General features: G+C 35.5%; 1 pseudogene across 1 annotated transcript; it reads right to left on the bottom strand.

Moving 5' to 3' along the window:
* Positions 1-8,920: 8,920 nt before the first annotated feature.
* Positions 8,921-16,586, bottom strand: LOC143588763 (protein DCL homolog, chloroplastic-like; annotated as a pseudogene). Its single transcript, XR_013145162.1, has 3 exons — positions 16,238-16,586; positions 10,404-10,518; positions 8,921-9,213 (listed from the first exon to the last, which is right to left on the bottom strand). The product of XR_013145162.1 is annotated as a protein DCL homolog, chloroplastic-like (transcript).
* Positions 16,587-17,195: the final 609 nt, after the last annotated feature.

Here is a 17,195-nt window from a genome sequence, read left to right as displayed (position 1 = left end):
TATGGTGCCGTAAAACGTAAAGGATACCGGCATAATGTAAGTCGAGTCATCGTTGCAACGCTCAAGTTTTTCCAACTGAAAAAAAACGTTGTTTTAAATTAACTAAATTTTTATACAATAAGTTGTATGAGTGCAGCTACATTTTTTTGTTTTTTTTAAATATATTAATTTGAAGAATCTATGTTTCAGTTGGTGCCGCAAGGCCTTAATTGGGCTAAGTGGCACCATCTTAATGCTCCAAAATTTTGTTTTTAATTTTTTTATTGGTTAAATGTTTTTTCTTTTTTTTTTCTAGATTCGTAACAAGCATTATGTTTTTTGTTTTACTGAAATCGTGTTGACTTACCGCCACAATGTCCGCACCTAACAATGCTCGGGTTTTACAGACTCACCACGCAACGTCCAGTACAGACAACGCTCAGGTTTTACCAACGCCCGGGTTTTACAAAACTTTATTTTTAGTTACGATACCGTAACAAATGTAAACGAAATCTATGAAACGCGCGTTGACCCACCTCCGAAAAGCTTAGCTTTTTACCAGTGCCCCGGTTTTAATGACTAACCACCACAAACGCCCGAATGACTCGGCGTTTTGATGATCAGGTTTTACCAACTTTTGGGTTTACTGACCAAATAAACATTGTCTTAAATATGGTAACAAAAAAAATCGTAATATGTTATATGAGTGTCCTAGAGTCACTGCCTTAGCGTCTGGGGCCGATCGCAATGCCACCCCATTGCACGTTGACCCTCCGCCGGAAATGTCACACCCCGACTAGCACAATGCGGAAGCGTAAAACGGGAATGTAACAGACACCTCTGATATTAACAACATTGTTTATAAAGAAACATTACAAAGTAATATACATTATATTGCATTGATTTATCTTTATGTTCAAACTAGGTGTTACAACAAAATACGTTCGTTAAACTATTCTGTTCGTACCAATAACCTTGCGACTATTCACATAGCATCGAGCACGTTCCACAATAGATAGTACGACATCACTTTATTCCAACTTTGGTAATCCTAAAAAGCAGTTTAAAACGGATCAACTACTGGAGTTGGTGAGTTTCAAGAAAACAGTTATGGATATTCACAAGTTAACACTTGTAATCATAATATAAGTATGTATGTATGTAAATGATGTAATTATGCTAAGCTACAGTGAAGCCTTGACTGTATGTGCTGCGTGCATCCATTTCCCACGCTCAATCAACCACTGTGGCTCCCCTTCCGCCCACAACATGACCCGGTAGCTATGTCTAACACTACATAGCCTGTTTGTATAAGTATGGTCATGTGCAAACGGCGCTATGTGACACGGCAACCAGGCTGATTCCGTTTGGGTTTGTCAAACCAATAGTACTATTCACAAGCCACCGGCTCGAAGTTAATCACTGTGTTAGTGGGGACTTTCATGTGTTAGCACTTAGATAATTCACATCATCATACGTTTCAGATAAGTACATAGATATAAGGAAACATGCTTTTCACCCCGAAAGTTCGTAAAACTGATTAAAGAGTGGGGTCATGAAACTCACTTTTTAGTAGATACTCAGCACTGTGTTAGCTCGCGGTTTGTTCAGTTTGCTATCACTAGTTCCTATAATCAATATTATAATAATATTAATATTTTAATATTATTATAATCTCAATACTAAACTGGGCTGTATAACTAATATGGGTATAGCTGGAACGCCCAGAAAGTGGCAATAGGCTTAGATTGTGATGTTCAATGTCTAATACTTAAAACCGAACTTGGCTCAGATTCTCGTTTTCCCAGCTCGGCCAAGTTGTTTGTTTACGCGTTCAGAAAACAGTTATGGGGAAATAAGCTTGGGTAAATGTATTGGTTAATAAAATGATTAAGTTATAAAGAAAGATCACATACTGGGGTCCCGGATTAGCTACGGGGCCCGTTTCTGTTTATTCAGTTTGATTTGAGAAGAAACGCACACAATCTATCCAGATTGTCCAGGTTTCTCATAGAGAGGTTCGTTTTTACTTAATTAATCCAAAAATATGATTTTTTTATCACTCTTGGTCTTTTGATATTCCCGCAGGTTCGGTAGTCGTGAACTTGCCGGTTTTTATAAAAACTGAATTTGTTTAATCTTCAAATTAGCATAATTAATTAACCGTTAATTATTAAATTATGAAAATTTAGCCACTTATCAATTAAAATATGCAGATTTTTATAAAAATATTTCAGGAATTATTTACTGATTTTTTAATTTATAAAAATTTATTTTATCATCTATATTTTGCCTGAAAATCGTCTGTTTATCCCAAACGATTTCTAAAAATTCCAAAAAAAATCCTGAATACTCAAATTATGTCCCAAAACAACCTGTATCAATTTCAGAATGCAATAAGCTTGTTCAATATACTTTTCGATCCAAATTCGGCTATAAAAATTCATACAAACACATATGCACAAAACACCCTTAAACTTTTCCAAATGATCCCAAAGTTTATATGTGATCAAAATATACCAAATATGAGTTCCCACAATATTTCATAATTTTTTAAGCATTTTAACTATTTTTCCCAAATAAATGTCCCAATTCGGTAATAAATTCGCCAAATATTCTCGGATAGTCGAAAAATTACCAAATTTTAACAGGGACTCAATGATATGGTACCTTATGTTCCTGTAAAATTTCAATACCTAAAAATATGCACATCAAAGCCTTAACCTAAACAGCACGTAAGCGAGTGTTTCGGCATTACTTTAGCGGTTTTGGTTCGTTTCCGCCTTTCTAATCAACTTTTCAAGCTCTTGTGCTCCTATGTAGGATAGATACAAGTCCTATATCACAAATCAAGCAATTTTTCATCAACATAACAGCCCTTGACTTAGGGTTTCGGTTAGTGCACAAAAACGAGCTCTTGAATCGTAAAAATGTCGTTTCAACCCTTTAATCCGTGTTTATAGCCAAAAAAGATCATGATTCTGATTTGAAAGTAGGTTTAGCATAAAAGTATGTTTTTGAATGATTTTTGAGGGTTTTACATGGTTAACTATGATTTTTAACAATTAAAACATGTTTATATGGTATTAATCAAGGTTAAACAAGTGTAAAAGTTGATTATTTAAGTTGTTTACCTTTGGGTTTGAAGAGTTTCCTGATGAAGAAAGGTTTTTCCAGAATTTGCTTGTGGATAAATGTGCAAAAATATCTTTGAACTAGTTTATATGTGAAAGAAATCAAAAAGGGGGGGGGGGGGGGGTCCCCATGGTTGCGGCCGGTAGAGAGTTTGGGCCCCCTTGGGCCCATTTTGGCCCAAATAACCGATTCTAAAGGCCCAAACACGAGAAGCCCAGTCCAAATTTAGTTCGGGTTCGGTTTTTGGCGCGAAAAACTTATCGGGTGCGTTAAACAGTGCGAAAACGAGTGTTTTTCGGCTAGTTTTGTGTAAAATTATAAACACATACTATATGTTTGTAAAAGTTGAAAATATTTTCACGGATCGCTTTTTTACATTTCAAATAAGTGTTTGGTAAGTATTTTTCGGCTTAACGGATAATACAATGCTTTGTTTGTAACTATCTTTCATGTTTAAATCTATAGCGGGTAGTTAAACGAGCATGTTTTCGTTTAACTTGTTTGCTATTGAACTAAGGCCATATTATCAATATTTTAGCTTATATTAAACATATATCACTTATAGATGGCCCCCCGGGATATCTGGGTCATAACCTGACCCGTTCGGTTAATCGTTCGTTTGTTACGCAAAAAACGTTTATTTGCTTAATCGATAAATACGTACTGAGGTGTACCTTGTTTTTTGGCTCAAATGTCACAGAAAGCCCGGATTTTACCAGCGCCCCAGTTTTACCGACTCACCACCGGAACGCCCGAATATGAGTCGACTCGCTGTTGCAATGATCGGGTTTTACCAACGCCCGGGTCTATCGACCGAATAAACATTATTTTAAATATGTTAACAAAAGAAATTTATAATATGTTATATGAGTGTCGTAGAGCCGATGCCTCAGCTTCTGGGACCGACTGAAGTCACCCCATTGGCTCACCTTAATTTTTATTTTTATTTTCTGTTTTCATTTTAATTAAGTTCAAGTACCATAACGAACGTAGCTAACATGGACTAAATTCGCAGTGACTCGCTGCCGTCGTGCGGGACCAACTGACTCCACCCCATTTGCCAACCTCAATTTTTATTTTTATTTTTCTGTTTCCATTTTGTTTTACTTCTATTACCGTAATGGATGTAGTTACCTATTGACTGAATTCGCGTTGATTTGCCACTGCAACGCCGAGTTTTACTGACCGATTTTACCGCGCAACACGCGGCTAAATTACTAGTATATAGTAAATGTGACAGTCGGTGCCACAAGATTAGCTTTATTATTTTATTGTTTTTTTTTGCTTTTTCAAAATATATGTATGTTTTTTTTTTATTTCTTTGTTTCTATTTTTAAAATTATGCTTATGCCATGTCCCCAATGAATGTAACAGATATTAATTATATTTGTGTCTGTTTGTCGTCTAGTGCTCGGGTTTTACCAACGCCCATGTGTTAAAGCTCGAGTTTTTTCAATGCCCGGGCTTCACCGAAAACACTCAGATTAACACTCGGGTTTTACGAACGTCTTGCTGACCGAATAAACACTGCTTTATATAGTTTAATTTCTTCAATATGCTAATAGTCATTTTATATGTTAGCTTGACAAACTTCTCTTTTGTTTTTGGCTATGGTACCGTAAAACGTAACCGATACCGACTGAATACAAGTCGAGTCACTGTCGCAACGCTAAGGTTTTATCAACTTGCGTTGGGCTTCACTGACAACACTGAGATCAACACTTAGGTTTTACAAACGTCTTACCAACCGAATAAACACTGCTTTATATATTTTAATTTCTTCTATATGCTAAAAGCCATTTTATATGTTAGCTTGACAAACTTCTCTTTTGTTTTTAGTTACCTTAAAACGTAACCGATACCAACTGAATACAAGTTGAGTCACTGTCGCGGTCCAATTTTTTTTTTTACTTTTTTTTGTTTATTGGTATGTTAATTACTAGTTTACGTGTAAATAACATTTGTGGTGACCAACGTGTTAAACGAAATCAAGATTATTTCATAATGGATGAGACATCAGAGCAAAAGATCTTCAATAGATTGGGGGAAATGGTGTAAATTCTACTTTGTTAATTTCGTGTTGTAAAATCTTATATGAAAGAGACTTCTTTTTGTTTTGGTTTTAAAGTAGACCTGCCTCTAAGGTAGGGCTGTTCACGAGCCGAGCGAAGGTTTGTTCGTTGCTTGGCGGTTTACAACCGAACCGAACCGAACGGCTAAAATTTTAACCGAGCGAAAAACGAAACAAGTCAAAATCGAATTGAGTGTTTTTCGATTGAACAACGAGCGACTTCGAGAATTATTTATTTCTTTTTCACCTTAAAAATTTTAATAAAAACAAGTTTTGAAAGCTGTAAATAATATACTTTGTAAACAAATTAGTAATTTTTAGATAAACGTATAATAAATTGTAAATTTTTAGAAGAAAGAAGTTTGAAGTGAGATATAATGAAAATGTAAGCAAACTTTTATTATTCTGAAAATTTGAATCAAAATAATAAAACTATAAAACTGACGGAATAGGAAAAAATTTTAAAGGGTTTAAATATTGTATACTTATATTTTATATGTGGTTGTATATGTATTTATATATTTGTTCATATATAAAATAAATTAAAAATATTCGAGCCAAACCGAACTGAGCAGACCTTTGCCCGGTGCTTGGTTCGTTTACAAACCGAACCAAGCAGAGCGGCTTGTTTACAATCGAGCAAAAAAAAAAGAGTGAGCATTTTCCGAGCGAGCGACAATTTAGGGGGATAAGTTGTAGCGCATAGTCTGTAAATGAATAATTTTTGTTTTATGGGTGTAATGGTGTTGTAGGGGCGATTTTCACACGTGGATGGCTTGCTACCAATGTTCACATTATTACTTTATTATTATTTTATTATTATTTTTGTTCATCAGTAAGCGACAAATATTTGTCGCCCCCCTTCGCCTCTCTTATCGCCCGGTGAAGGGGAGGTGTTCCATGCCTTTGTCGTCTGGAATGCCATTCCACTACACACACTTAGGTGTAAATGAGCTGATCCCATAAGTTACTTGAAATTTGATTTGGAAACCTAAACGTGTATATTATATATTTAAATTTAAATATAACAATTTTTATTTAATGTAATTTAGTATCTAATAACATTTTAAATTTTGTTAAATAGTTAATGCATAATTAAGATGAAAAATAATTAAGTAATATATATTTTGTTAATAAAACTAAAATAATTAATTAGTAATAAGTGAGGTAGACTATAACTTATATAGATTACTCACAACTCACCCATCAACTTTGAGTTTTAAATGCATATTTTAAAACTAAAATTGAATTCACTCTTGATGTTATTATCAGGGTAGGGGTTAAAAAAAATACCTTCTATATATGAACACTTTCTTTCAAACTTAGTTTTCAATTTTTTTTGTTTATATTTGTAAATAAAGATTTTACTAAAAATGTAACTAAGACAAAAGAGAGTATATGAATTTTGGTGTGTATTGTGGTCCATTTATTTAGATATAAACTGTCAAAATGTCTCATCATTTTCAACCTTTTTGATTCTGCCCTGCTGCTTCACTGTCCTCTCTTCATCTCAACTGTTCACTTACTTCACTCACTGTAAAAAATCTTTTGGATGCACTCATTTCCATTCAATATTTACCATTCATTACAAATTTTTTTTTTCCTAATTTCAACCGTTTGTCATTGATTTACAAAATTTTATGTTCTCTCTATAAAAATAATACATTTTTTTAAGATGTCTTACACTTAGAATAACATTAACCAAATTAATTATTTATGAAACTAAAGAAAAAAGTAGGATGAATGAAGATGATTAAATGTTAAAGAGTAAACAGTAAATTTTGTTCCATATTTTTATTTTTTTACAGAGGTATTTTAAAGTGAAAAAATCTTGAAGATCCTGTGTGAACTGGTGTAGGGTAACAAGAAAAGAGAAGTTGTGAGTTAGGCTATGTGAAGTTGTACTATCAAATTAAATGCAATGTTGCCCAGTTTGTGAATTGTTTACTTGATGTGATCTCTTGCTTTCTTTTTCTTCACCTTGCCATCTACTTTTCTTTTTTACTTTATTGCTTGATTTTCCCTCCAAATAACCTTCTTCCATTTACTTATTTTCTGAATTAAATTTCTCAAAAAATAATAAATAAATAAAAATGCATGTTATATCATTTAAAAAGCAATAAATCCAGCATTTGACCAAATTATATGGTTGTTGACTCTATTAGTGTGTGGGGCCATCATCATATTGGAGGTATGACTCAACTAAACAATGAAATGAAATAATATTACCATTGGTAACCATGTGAAAGGGGCCCACTCAGATCAAAAACATAATGCAGGATCAATATAAATGGCTTTTGTCACATAATAATAATCATAAAGTCTTTGTTTTTGGTTTTGCCACCTATATATGTACAAGTCTTGAACCATGAGGTACAAGTTTGGAGTAAAATTATTACCACTGGGCTGTGATTATTGTTGATGATTGGCCGTTTGAAAGTGTAGCTATAATGGTGATGGAACCAGCACACCACCGCCACCACCACTTATTAGTTATCACCCTCCATATTAAGTAGTTGTTCAACATTAAAACAAACCTAGTTTCATGGTACTTGGGAAGTAACTTTATAGAAGACTTCTTATATTCTTTAATGGATGTATAACTTACCAATTACATAGGTTGTGTTTTGTAGTTTAATTAGTTAGAGCCTCATGTCACTGTCACATAAATAGTGGCATGCCATGGACGGCGTCTCTTTATTAAACTACAACGAACGGTGTTATCAAAATACACATCACACAATTAGCAAAACTAAATGAATAGATAATTGTTAAATGTCAAACATTTAGAAAACATGTCTACGAGCCAGCCAATTCACTGTATAAGCAAGCAAGTTCAAATGACAAAAACAAAAATTGAATACTTCTCAGTGGATTTATGGTTAAAAGCTGTTCCATGCAAACAAACAATTCTAGGCATGCCCACGAGGCCACGAGTGGGTTTTCCCTCCAAAGAAATGATTGCATATTGGTGAATTATTGTTAATTGAGGAAAGGTGGGGGATAGGGGGGTAAAAAAGTTATTAGTCAATTTCACAAGTAAATAATGTCAGTTTTAATTTCATAGAAGGAAGTTTGTGAAATTTTCTACTTATAGAAGAATGTACATGATATTTGCAACTAACATATGAAATTTTCAACTTATAAACAAGGATGACAACTTCAAACACGATATGAAAATAATCAGCTTTTAAGTTGTCATATCTAACTCACTTAAGTCATGTTTAGGTTAACATGCTTAACCCGTTTAAATAAACAATTTGGCCCACTAACCCATGTATAACCCGCTTTATCACATCTATCACGACCCATCAACCCGTTAGATAAATGAGTTAAACACGCATGTTAGGGTTTCATGATTTTAAATTTGTGTGAGTTAGAATTGATGTTTTTGACAGGAATAAACATACGTGGGTCATAGTAGTTATTAGTGGATTCAAACAAATATTAACTAATAATGGCATTTGTAGCAACACAACAAACATTCACAAAGTAGGTTCATGCCTGCAAGCAAATAAAGCTCTAAATATTTGTCTTTTATGGTCATCAACTGCAACCCAAACAGACCAGTCCATGTACTCCTTTTCTATATTTCCAACTAATTCATAAAAAAACCCACAGTTCACTTAAAGTCAAACAAACATCAACACAAGTCAACAAAATTAAGTCTTTCAACTTCAGTCACTTTCCCACTCAATTGTTTCATTTCAACACTATTATCTACCTCCATTGACAAAATGCGTGTGAACTCTAGCACCACTGTACTTGGGTGGGTGATCAAAGTCCAAAATAGTGTCTCATGGTTCGAACCAAACGGTCATTCGGTTAACCGACAATGAATTTGGGTCGGGTAGTAATCAACTACTACTGCGCGTATAATGTTCTTTGATGAACTTTTCAGCATAAGAAGGGTATTTTTGTCTAATGTAATCTCGAATACATTTTTGGTAAGAAAAATCGATCCATACACCATCGGTTCTCACAACAAACAAGCATCTTGAATTTTTGAACTGCGGGTGCCGGTCAACCTTCAAGATTAAGAAAAAGTTTACAGTTAAAAGTAATAAATAAATGGTCAATATTTTTTATTTGGGATGACACGACAACTGTTGTGGGCCATTAACAGCTCAAGATTTCTGAAGACTTTAAGTGAATTAGACTTAATGTCAATTTAATCAACAACTTTATTTGGTGTTACTAATAAAGAATGTCATGGAGGATGTATAAAGAATTAAATAGGCTAGCAAATGTCAAGGTATAGTAACTAACCATGGGACGACCCGTTCTTTGCTACATGTGGACTTAATACGCTATTAAACATGTCCTTTCATAGAAATGCATTATTGCTATTTCTTAGCCAGTTTATACATATCAAGGTGACAAAGGCTTTGAACAACTTATGCATACATATATAGGTTCAGGAGCGCTTCAGAACTTCCAACTAATTTAAGAACACTTAACAACCGATCATTTTATTTATTTATTTATTAAATATTAAACTTTATCAGGGTAGTTATGCCATTTATTATATGTGATTTTATGATTACATCTATGTAAATTGGTTATTACACAAATGTAAATTTGTGATTACATATAGTAATCACAAAATTACATACAATAAATCACAAAGCTACACCCAAATAATATTAAACATATAAAATAAATTAATAAAATGATTGGTTGTTAGGAGTTCTTGAACATTTTAAACTTTTAGAGTTCTGAAGAGATCCAAACCTAAACATTTTGTATACTTGGTTAAAAAAAGTGAGGTGGCGAGGTGATCAGGAATGTACCTCATGCACATCCGAGTCAAAATTAGTTAAAACTGGGGTATGTAAAAGGGTGATGTATAATAACAATCAAGGAGTGAAAAAATTATCAATGGTTTAATTGATAAAAGATGTAAAGCAGATGTGACAGATGCAACAGAAAGCTTTTATGGTTGTACAAACCTTTTCAAATCAAGATTGTGTAACTACTAAAGGCAACTTATTTGCTATCTTGAAGTCAAAAGTGGGTTAAATTATATGACCAGAGGTAGTAATTGGCTAACTGTAACTATTTAATTTGCCCATGAAATAATATAAAGATGCAATGAATGAATCAGCATCTATGATAATTTAAACTTAGTTGGGAATAATAAGGATACAATAGAAAAAAAAACAAAATGTAGTCAACTATTAAAGCCTTAATAAAGAAAGGATTTTATAAAACTTACCATAATAGAATCAATGCCACATCCGATTTTATCTTCAGAGTGAGGATGATAAGCAAGAAGCTTTTGAAGCACAATTTTCTCATCTGTTGATGTAAGTTGTTGTCCATCCATATACCTGGTGGCAGAAAGGATAATTACTTAGTGAGCATGATTAGGTTGACTGCTACAGCTTTTATGTGATAATTTATTTGAATGAGGAATAAAAGTTTGACTGCTAAATACTGATATTAATAGTAGTTTATGCAATACTGTTGAATATGATTAATTTGACTGTTAAATACTATTGACCCATTTTCTGATCCATTTGGGTATATGTTCTTGAGTATATATGTTGATAAGAGGCAACTTAATGTTAGAAAATGAGTATATAATGATGACAAATGGAAGGAATCATGCATTCATTGTTTGTGATAAATCATTAGATTTGGAGTGTATGTGAAATGTCCATAATCAGGGTTTTGTTGGGTTTTAACCTTGAGATTGTTTAATGTAAACATAAAGATTTTTTAGGCTGTTTAGACACCTTAACTGATGTTATATTGAAAGTTAAAGATACTAAAATATCAGTTTGCATAGATGATCGAGCATACGTGATACCTGACAGATAAATACTTTACAAGAGTGATCAATTGGCTTCAAGGTAGGTCAGAAGTGATTTCCAAAACAAGGATCATATGTGTCTTTTCTAAAGCATGTATGCTTAATTAAAGAAATGTTTGAAGATATGAAAGACACAAGCATGTCAAATTATGGGCCTCTGAACAGCTATGAGTTTATGATTTTGATAAAATATTGTTTTAAAACAATTAACCTTATGCACTATGTCGTATGAGCTTTTAGTGAAATCGCATGGTTTCTCACTATGCTTTATAGCTTACGCACGTGTGATGTCTATTTGGAATTGAGGAATTCTATCAGAGTTTATTTAATCTTAAACCCTTCATAACACGAAGTAAATATCCCTTAATCTCGAATTCTCTGTTATGGTGGAGACTCCAATATAACACAAAACTTAAAAGACAGCCTCATTTTTAGATATTTGATTATACACCCTATCGGTTGACTTGAGTCGGCATAACATAGATTTAGACTATGTAGTTTTGAGTTGGATTATGTATTTTAAAAAATAGTGCAACTTACCCCACATAAAACACTTCAATACTCAATAGCATGTTATCTATTCTATGAAACATTTGTTGGAAATAGATCTTGTTCGGTAAGATAGAGAACACATACATATTCTACAAAAGTGTGTCATGGGCTTACTATAATAACCTATCTAATACTCCTTAAATTGGAACATTGATAGAATCCAAAAGTTGAAATGTTTATTCTATTGAAATAACATGATAGTTGGCCCGATTCGAGAGGGGCTAGTCTCCGATTTAACCAATTCGAGATGGTATGTCTCTAATTACAAGATGAACTGGATAATCAAAATAAAACAAGGCATAGAAAACTAAAACAGAAATGGAATACTTAAACATAATTTAGGTAGTTAATGCCTCCTAACACTCGACCTTTGGCAGTCAATGGTCAACAGCCAACAGTCAACCCCCCACTAATTCAGCCCTAAACCTTTGCTCCTGATTGACTGGGTCAAGGTAACTGACCCGAGACCTTTTGGACCCAGATGGGTTGACCCGCTGATAAGGTGGAGTCGTATCAATACTTCCGGCCCGGAGAAACGACTCGTCCTCAAGTCGAAAAAATGGAATCTGACTTGGCAGCTTCCAAAGGGGGTGTTTCCAAATCGGTTTGAGTGTGAGATGGTGGAAAGTGGCAGAACTTTGAAGATTGGGAGACAGCCCTTGCAACTTGTGGTCTTGACCTTTGATGGAGAATACTAGTGACATCTCGTTCCAATTGGCTTGAACCATGTTTAGTGTGGACAACCATTTAACACTGGGTACTATGTCAGCCCATCCTAATGCAAACGGGTAAAATTCTTGGTTTATTTGAAGACCAGAGAGTTGCAGCGGGACATCCTTGCAAACCTGATTGCATCGGATTATGTCACCGTTCCCGATTTGTACACCGAAAGGAGTAACAAACTGGGTAGCGAGTTTCAGCTCGCGAACCAACTTATCCCGAAATAAGATTATGTGTTGAACTGCTATCACCCAAAATTAGAACTTCAGTTGTACCCAAAATACCATGAAGTTTCATAGTCGATGTAGGTAATTGGCCAAAAAAGTGCATGAAGGCTAATCTCAGCCAAGCCATCGGTAGAAGTGTCGGTGACTGCCCTTCTGTCCCTGTCCCTGTTCTGATCCTCTACATCATCAGCCATTTTGAGCAGTTTGAAGGTGCCCGTCTTGCACCGGTGACCGGGACTATACTTGTCACCACATCTGAAGCATTTCCCCTTGTCAAAACATGTCTGTTTCTCAGTTTCAGAGAAACGAGGAAGTGTCTTCTGCTGATCCGTGGCTGAAGGGTTAATCGTGGAAGTGGGCTTAACTTCAGACCCTTTGCTGGTTCGGGTGTGCTGTATCTTGATTTCATATTCCAAGGCTAAGCTCATCGCTTTGTAAACGGTCCGGGGTTTATGGATCCTAACATCAGCTTTCAACTCTTCCTTAGGCCATAAAGAAAAACCCCAAGTAAACAAAGGTTGGGCCAGTTTAATACCCGCTGATCGACATGCAAACTCTTGTCAATACTCCTGGATAGAACCTGCCTGCTTGATACTACAAAGGTGCTCATCGGGGTATGGAAATTCTGGTGGTCCGAAATATTTCTGCAGTGCTTTAACCAATCCTCACAGTAGATTAACTCTTGCTCGGCTGTTAACCAGGCGTATAGATCCAAAGCATCCCCATTTAAATGCATTGTTGCTACATCAACTTTCTCTTCCTTCGTGGTGTTGTAAAAACGGAAATACTTTTCTGTCTTTAATACCCATCCTCTTGGACCTCCACTGTACGTTGGGAAATCAATCTTATGGTAGAGTCGGAATTGCTGTCGTGATCGCCAAGAACCGTCTCCATCGAATCAGTTTCTGCCTTAGCTGGCTTTTTCACGTGGCTGAGACCGCTGTTTAAGGGCTGCCATGTCGGAGTCTAGCGACTCGAGCCTTGCAGCATAGCAGCTAACTGGGTGGCAATCGGATCACCCTGACCAGTGCCCCTGTCTGTTGAGTTGTTCCGGGTTGAACCATTTTCGTAAAATTCCCAGCGATGGAACCAAATGATAGAACCCAAAAGTTGAAATATTTATTTTATTGAAATAACAAGATAGTTGGCCCGATTCGAGAGGGGCTAGTCTCCGATTAACCAATTCGAGATGGTAAGTCTCCAATCACAAGATGAACTTGATAATAATCAAAATAAAATAAGACATAGAAAACTAAAACAGAAATGGAATACTTAACATAATTTAGGTAGTTAATGCGTCCTAACACTCGATCTTTGGCAGTCAACAGCCATCAGTCAACCCCCCACTAATTCAGCCCTAAACCTTTGCTCCTGATTGACTGGGTCAAGGTAACTGAACCGAGACCTTTTGGACCCAGATGGGTCGACCCGCTGATAAGGTGGCGACCTATCAAACATATATATGAGTCATGGGCTTTTTATAACCCTATCTAACACTCCATAAACTTGAAACTTGAAAGCCTTGGTTAAGATGACTTAGTATCAAGTTGTCTTGTTTGTCATCATCCAGATATCTCACTTAGGGGTAACTTTGACTTTAAAGTAAATGCTGCATACATTTAAAATGGTCAACAACAATATAATACCCTTTAATAGTGGAAAGGGATACCTAAAGTACAAAGCTCTACAACTTAATCTGGTGGAAGCGCATCTTTGTAACACCAAAACCTAGATGAGTAAAGTCGTAAAGAAGAAACGCTAATCATCAGGTGAGCGCCAAAAGTAATACATCTTATAAAGTCTTCACTAAGAAGCCAACTATAAGATGCAGATGTGCAATCTCTAGTCGTATGATGTAGTTGTGAGTTGTGACCTAGAGTTGCAAATGAGTCAAGCTAAGTTGAAGCTCACCTTGACCACCTTAGCCTAAGATCAAACTTGATTTGATAGCTCAAAGGGGAATTAGTATGCGAACTCGAGTCAAGCTCAATACAAATAGCTGGACTTAAATGAGCTTGAGCTTGAATAACTCTCAATTGTTTGTAACCAAATATCTAATTGTGCTTATACGAGTTACATGTCATGTAGAGCTCAAAAGCCACATAAAAATTAAAGTCAAGGTTGAGATACCATCTAACTTAATAAAACCTAAAGTGTTTGCAACCATAACTTGACCTACAATGAGAAGTTAAATATGTGCTCAAACATAGTAAGATAAAGACAAAAGAAACTGAGACTCGATATGAGAATCTAAGCCAGGATGCATATTTAGGGTAGAGACTTAGAAGTTAGAAAAATCGTTGGGAAGAATAAGAATGTTCATGCCAGTACAACATGAGTGCATCTACAAAAACAATACTTCATGTTTGAATAAGTATTTTATTAAGGGGTCTATGCACTTCATGCCTTACACAACAATGACGGTAGCTTAATGTGACAACCCGCCTAAAACATGGATAAAAAAACTAAAGTTCCCATAAGTTCCAAATTGATCTTAAAAAAAAGAGCCTTTACAGAAGAATCTAGAGTGTTCTTTAAAGCAATGTAAGTCTTCGTATGCCTTATAATCTTGCACTCCTATATAAGTTGTGTGAAACATAGGATCAAAGTTAGGCTGACTTACTTAAGCTTGGAAAGCTAGGTTTATGACATTAAAATGTGTCTAGACACTCTACTCATTGAGAAGATAACATAAAAAAACATGGTTTCTTATTATAGTCCAACCCCTAAAGAATTAGTCACATTATTTAATAACATTTCTTATGCATGTTTTGAATGAGAATGTACAAAGAATAATCTTTGAGAATGTTCGCATATCTTTGTAACATTGGGCTATCTAAAAGGTCCGTCGTACTTGTAAAAAAAAAACTCATTTCTAGCATCAAAAGTAGTAGTTTTGATGCAAGACCCATTGTAAGGCTATGAGGTATGGGTCATGCAAGACCCTCCTAGGGTCCTGCGTTGCATCATCCCACCTTCAAGGGTGAAGGAGGAACACCACGCCACCCCCAAATGGTCAGGCGTGAAATGAAGGTGGCCAGACGGTTCATTCCCTCTCTCTCCAATAAGCATTTTTTTATTTTTCTCTTTTCCTTTCTTTTTCATTTCTATATATTATTATATAATATAATGGTGGAGAATGAGGGGAATGAACCATAACAGGGGTTGAGTGGTGAGGTTAAATGACGGAGGAAAAGCTGTTCAAAAAGCCCGCGCCTCGAAGCTCGAGCTCGTGGCTCGCTCGATAAAAGCTCGAATAAAACTAGCTAAAAAAACTATATTTAAAACAATCTGAGCTGGATCATTTTTGTAACCGAGCCAAAATCAACCTAAGCTCGGCTCGGGTCATGGCTCGGCTCGTTGCCTCGATCATAGTCTCGTTTAACTTCAAAATCAAGCTAGAGCCTAGCTAAGTTGCCTCGTTTAATTTCGAGCTTGAGCTCGAAACCACCCTGGTTCAACTTGTGAACAGCACTCGCGCTGAGGTGGCGCCGGCGTGACGAATGAGAGAGAATGATGAAAATGAACCATAACACATGGTCCAAGTGGGAAAAAAAATTCACAATGTGGCATTCTAGTGGCAACTTTAACAGCCATCATGCTCTCTTGATTTTATCCCTATCCCTAAAACACATTAACCATGCCTTCCTAAAATGCCATATTATTGACCAATTTCACATAATAACTATCCATCCCCAAATTAAAGTAAAACAGCACTCAATTGTTCTAAAATACCTGTCCGAGTGGAGGATATCTTTAATGAGGAGAGTGATAGGGTCAATATCCAGAAATATCTCGGCTTCTTTATCCTTCCATTTACGATAATCCGGATCATGCTCTCGTTTGGGGTCCTTAGGCGGAATGCGTTTAGCGGTTAACAAAGAGGCTTTGTTGTTATAGTAGTAGTAGTAGTAGTAGTAGTAGTAGTGGGAGGTGGGTTTCTAATTGGGCGAGGAGGCTCGGTGGCGGAGGTTGTGTAGGAAGGTCTTCTTATGAGGAAACAGATTGCAGCCGGAAGCGTTGGGTGATGGAAACGGAGGCGGAGCTGAGGGATGGCTCGCCCCAGTAGCGCTGCTGCTGCCATACTCGGTGTGATGATAGTCACTTCTTTTATGATATTTTAATAACAGTCATAGCTTACTTATTTTATATTTATTATTTAGTTTTTTATGATCGATTTTATCACTCTCCAAATAACTAGTGTTTCAAAAATCTCCAATTAATCGTTAGTACTCACTTCATTGGTTTATTTTTGTGTTAATCGGACGATGGTCAAATCCGACCTAAATCATGATTAATCGGACTTGATCGACTATTTCCGACGAGATTCCAGCCAAAATCAGCAGATTTAAGCAAGATTCCAGCCAATTTCCGGCTAAAATGTGTTTGTGTATGTATAAAACTGAAAATTACATACAAAAATGTGTGCGTGTGATATAAAACTGAAAATTATACATTAAAGTTCGATCCGATTAATCTCGATTAATCGCTAGTCCCCACCTCACTTCCTAACTAACGATTAGAGGTTTTTTCAACGTTGCCTATAACCATGTTTAACTCAGGAGTTGTTTTTTTTTATTCACAATTATTAATACTCAAAACATTTTGGTGGTAGTGGCAAGCAATACATTGAAAAGTATAGCTCTTAGGATAAGGTAACTATGAGCTCATATCCAAACCAATGTATCAATCT

This window comes from Bidens hawaiensis, unplaced genomic scaffold (assembly GCF_021521415.1).
Source record: "Bidens hawaiensis isolate Kalapana, Puna unplaced genomic scaffold, B.hawaiensis_p1.1 tig00036759_1, whole genome shotgun sequence".
NCBI lineage: Eukaryota > Viridiplantae > Streptophyta > Magnoliopsida > Asterales > Asteraceae > Bidens > Bidens hawaiensis.
Note: the sequence above shows the minus strand (reverse complement) of the source record. Positions and strands in the feature narration are given on the sequence as shown.